Consider the following 5,353-nt stretch of genomic DNA (forward strand, 5'->3'; position numbering starts at 1 on the left):
AGACTGAGTCTCACTCTGTTGCCCAGGCTGGAGTGCTGGAGTGCAGTGGCGTGATCTCAGCTCACTGCAGCCTCCGCCTCCCATTCCCGAGTTCAAGCAACTCTCCTGCCTCAGCCTCCTGAGTAGTTGGGATTACAGGCGCGGGCCACCACTCCCAGCTAATTTTCGTATTTTTAGTACAGTCGGGGTTTTACTACAATGGCCAGGCTGGTCTCAAACTCCTGACCTCAGGTGATCCTCCCTCCTCAGCCTCCCAAAGTGCTGGGATTACGGGCATGAGCCACTGCGCCTGGCCGGTCTAGACATTTTTTAGTCCTGATTACTAGCTACCTCTCCTTCTCTAAAGGACAGCCCTTACCTTCTCAGACTCCAGTATTCCCCGATCTCTAATCACCTCTGCTATGGAAACAGGGTGGGGGTGAGGAGGGAAAGCCATTGGGCCTACAAAACCAGGAGTACCCCCAAACCAGATTATTCACTCAGTTCAATCCTGCCCCTTGATCAGGTAACAAGTGATCAAGATGCAGCAGGGTGGAATATGAATGAATGAAATGTGTAGTTGTGAAAAAAGGAGAGAGAGACAGACAATGCACGGCGAGCAGAGGCTCTGGCATGCTTTACCACTCACTGCAGTAGCAGCTGTGAGCACTTGTGGCATTTTTCTAACCTCTGAGCGTGTGTCCTCATCTATAAAACGGCTGATAGTACCTGTCTGGTAACATGAGTGGTAGACGGGACCATACATCTACAGAGCCCCCAGGTAGTAGTTCAATAAATTATAGCACTTTTCCAATTACTTAGAATACATTTCATTTCATTTATTTATTTTGAGACGGAGTCTTGCTCTGTCGCCCAGGCGGGAGTGCGGTGGCGCGATCTCGGCTCACTGCAAGCTCTGGCTCCCGGGTTCACGCCATTCTCCTGCCTCAGCCTCCTGAGTAGCTGGGACTACAGGCACCCACCACCACACCTGGCTATTTTTTTTTTTTTTTTTTTTTGTATTTTTAGTAGAGATGGAGTTTCACTGTGTTAGCCAGGATGGTCTCGATTTCATGACCTTGTGATGCACCCACCTCGGCCTCTTAAAGTGCTGGGATTACAGGCGTGAGCCACCGCGCCTGGCCCCCACTTAGAATACATTTCTAAAAATAAAATCAATGGATCAAAAGATGGGCATTTCTTGACATGAGAAATGTTACCAATAGTTTTTAAACTGTTCCCTATCATTTAAGAGGACCACAGTCTTCCCTTCCCAGCACTTCTGTATCATTTCCCCCCTCTGAAGAGGTACATCTAACTGCCCTTAGAATATGGATGATGACCTGATGACCGGTCTTAGCTGTTTCCTGCTGACAGGGGCATTGTTTCGGGGAAAACAGCAGTCAGACTCCTCCTGGAGGTCTATCTAAGGGTTCCTAGCAAAGGGGACCCATCATCTGAGGCTCTGGTTGCCTGACCGTTTGGAGTTTGGTGGCTTCTAGGCACGAGAGAAAAAAACAAGTTTTATAAGGTTAAGTATGCATAAGTTAAACATATATTACACAAGGAAAGAATTTAGTGCCAAAGATTACAGAGACAAGAACTAAAATATACTAACAACGTTGTACCCTGAGCTGTAAGAAATTAAACCTTGTATGGGAGCGGTTCAACTTTAGAAGAGATAACTGTTCTTGCCGTATCTTTTAGCAGTTAACAGGTGCACCCAGGGAATTCTGGGATTTGTGGACTTGCATGATGGCCATTAAAGCTTTTGCCTCTTTCCTGTATCTCTTCTCTCTTTCCTGGGCCTCCCAGTCTCTATTATAAAAGACCAAGGTGGCTACTTTCAGGAGTTTCTCTAAAGTACTATCTGGTCCCAGGGCCTGTTTTGTATCTTCCCTCTGATGTCAGGAGCTGCCCGAGTAATAAATTGATCCTTTAGAATTAGTTGTCCCTCGACTGAATCTGGAGATAGAGAGATGTGCTTTACCAAGATCCCTCTTAGCCTCTCCAGGAAGGCAGTGGGATTTTCATCAAATCCCTAGTGGATCATGGACAAGAAACTTAGTATAATTGAGGGACTTGGTCCTAGTTCGATGGTATTGAAATGAATGGTACCTTCCTGAGGCCAAGCCAGTCCTTCCTATAAATCATAATTTGGCCAAACCTTTGTACAGAGGGCTATGAGATGCTTTTCCTTCAGATTCTGAGGGTCAAAAGAATCACAGTGGTTCAGGATACATTATACTCCAGAAGAGTATAAGCTGGGAGTGGTGAAGAGAACTGGTTGCCAATTCTGAAAGACAGGGAATAAAGGTGTCCCCCACTTCCTTCCTTCTTTCAGTGAATACTCAGGATGTGATGGAGAGAGAAAGTGAGTATCTTCCCTGCACTCTCCACCTTTTGTCCCTGAGCCCCGGTGACCTTGGCAGGTGCCAGCCATGGGTATCAATGTGGTATGTACCCATGAAGCAGGGAAAACCTGGAGAATAGGAATTAACTGCCCTCATCTACACCTCCTTTTCTCCCTCCCTTTCTTCCTGCTGTCTGCAAACTGAGTTCCCTGGGCTTGTTTGTGCCATGGAACATGGCCTCCTTCTATTTGGTGGGAGGTTCAGTCGTCAGGAATTGGTTCCGCCCATTTACATTGTGCCTGTTGCCTGGCTTTGGATCCCTCGGACCTGGTTTTTCTCTCTAGGGCCTCAGCCTGAAGCTTGGAATCGAGTTTGGGATTGAAAAGTTGGTTTAGAGGCTGTTTGTATCTGTTTAGAGTCTCAAATGTGCCCTGCTGAATTTGTAGTTCTCAGCCAGCAGGGGTCGCTCCTCCATTAACGTCCCTATCAGAAACATTGTTGGGATGGGGGAACCCTCTCACTGAGAAAAGGAAAAAAAGAAAAACAGTTAAAGGCCAAAAAGAGAAGGATTCTGGGAGAAGAACCCCTTGGTTACTGCAAGTGGGCCCCCCGAATCCTTATCTTTCCCCTAGTTGAGACGGGGTTGAATTCTTTGGCCGGGGAGGAAAGGTTTCATTGGCGCAGCTGGCAAGAAGAGCCCATCCGTTTGCCCTGTGGGGTCTTGGCTACCACCGCGGCTTTCTCCCGCCCCGTCTTGGCTGTTGGGCTTGGCCTTTGCCTGCTGCGAGCACGCCCAGGTGCCTGAGCTGGGAGGGGAAAGGGTGAAGAAAGGTGCCCTGAGCCATGCCTGTGGCTGTCAAGGTAAAGGCATACATGGCACCTCTAGGAAAAGTTGGTCTGATTGGCACATTTCAAACAGTGTGAGAGCAGCTGGGCGCGGTGGCTCACGCCTGTAATCCCAGCACTTTGGGAGGCCGAGGCGGGCGGATCACGAGGTCAGGGGTTGGAGACCAGCCTGACCAACATGGTGAAACCCGGTCTCTACTAAAAATTAGCCTGGCTGGGCATGGTGGCGCCATGCCTGTAATCTCAGCTACTCAGGAGGCTGAGGCAGGAGAATCGTTTGAACCTGGGAAGTGGAGGTTGCTGTGAGCCAAGATTGCACCACTGCACTCCAGCCTGGGTGACAGAGCGAGACTCCGTCTCAAAAGAAAAAAAAAAAAAAAAGAAAGAAAAAGAGAAATGAGGCCCAGAGCCCAGAAAGACACTACCTGAAGCTCACAGCTAATTGCAGAATTGGAGCTCAAACCCAGCTTTTAGTCTATATGCTTTTCTTAGACTAATTTTTTTTTTTTTTTTTTGAGACGGAGTCTCGCTCTGTAGCTCTTAGACTAATTTTTTTAGAGGAAGGTACAAGAGTTCCCATATTCCCCTCCCCTAAACATACATAACTTTCCCCATTGTCAACATCCCTCACCAGAGGAATACTTTTTTTTTTTTTTTTTTAGACGGAGCCTCGCTCTGTCGCCCAGGCTGGAGTGCAGAGGCACAATCTTAGCTCACTGCAACCTCTGCCTCCCTGGTTCAAGAGATTCTCCTGCCTTAGCCTCCCGAGTAGCTGGGATTACAGGCACCCACTACCATGCTTAGCTAATTTTTGTATTTTTAGTAGAGATAGGGTTTTACCATATTGGCCAGGGTGGTCACAAACTCCTGACCTCAGGTGATCCGTTTGCCTCGCCCTCCGAAAGTGCTGGGATTACAGGCATGAGCCACCGCACCTGGCCACCAGAGGAGTACATTTGTTACAATTGATAAACCTACATTGACACATCATTATCAATCAAAGTCCACAGTTTACATTAAGGTTCACTGTTGGTGTTGTACTTTTTTGTTTGTTTGTCTGTTTTTGATACAGGGTCTCACTTTGTCACCCAGGCTGGAGTGTAGTGGTACCATCTCAGCTCACTGCAGCTTTGACCTCCTGGGCTTAAGGGATCCTCCCACCTCAGCCCCCCAAGTAGCTAGGACTACAGGTGTGTGGCACCACAGCTGGCTAATTTTTTTGTTTTTTTTTTTTTTTTAGTGGAGATAGGGTTTTGCCATATTGCCCAGGCTGGTTTAGAACTCCCGAGTTCAAGTGATCTGCCTGGCTTGGCCTCCCAAAGTGCTAGGATTACAGGTGTGAGCCACCGTGCCTGGCCTTGTGTTGTACTTTCTATAATGTATAATGACATATATCCAACGTTAAAGTATCACACAGACTATTTTCGCTGACCTAAATATCCTCTATACTCTATCTGTTCATCCCTCCCAGCCCCACCAACTCCTAGCAACCAGTGATCTTTTTACTGTCTCCACAGTTTTGCCTTTTCCAGAATATCATAGAGTTGGAATCATACTCTATGTAGCCTTTTCAGATGGGCTTCTTTGACTTAGCAATATGCATTTCAGATTCCTCCACATGTTTTCATGGTTTGATAGCACATTTCCTTTTAGAACTGAATAATGTCTGGCTATTCCACAGTTTTTCAAAGCAGGTTCATTGTGCCCTGTCTACCAACTTGCTTGAGTTTAATGAAACAGAAAACCCACAAACCCAAACAAGCTACACGAAACAGACTTTTTACTTACAGATAGGCAGCAAGGGATAGCAGTAGCCTAGGATTGATTCAGCCAGTCCCCCGAGGCTCAGGAAAGCTGCCTGGGGTGGATGGAGTCTTGTCAGTTTAAGTCCTGCTTACATCACAAGCAAACTGCCCTGGGTTTTGTATCCTAGGGACAACAGGACTTGCTGGGCTGAAGTGTTGAAGGACTTCCTTCCTTCCTTCCTTCCTTCCTTCCTTCCTTCCTTCCTTCCTTCCTTTCTTTCTCTTTCTTTCTTTTTTTTAACGGACATTCTATTTCTAGGAGGGTCTGGAATAGAGCTCAGGCTGTTCTGTCCAGTCCCTCCTTATCCCAGGATGCTGCATTCCCAGAACATTCTACAGTTATTCTTGAATACTACAAGTGAGAAAGCG

Source organism: Mandrillus leucophaeus, unplaced genomic scaffold, assembly GCF_000951045.1.
Source record: "Mandrillus leucophaeus isolate KB7577 unplaced genomic scaffold, Mleu.le_1.0 Scaffold290, whole genome shotgun sequence".
Taxonomy (NCBI): domain Eukaryota; kingdom Metazoa; phylum Chordata; class Mammalia; order Primates; family Cercopithecidae; genus Mandrillus; species Mandrillus leucophaeus.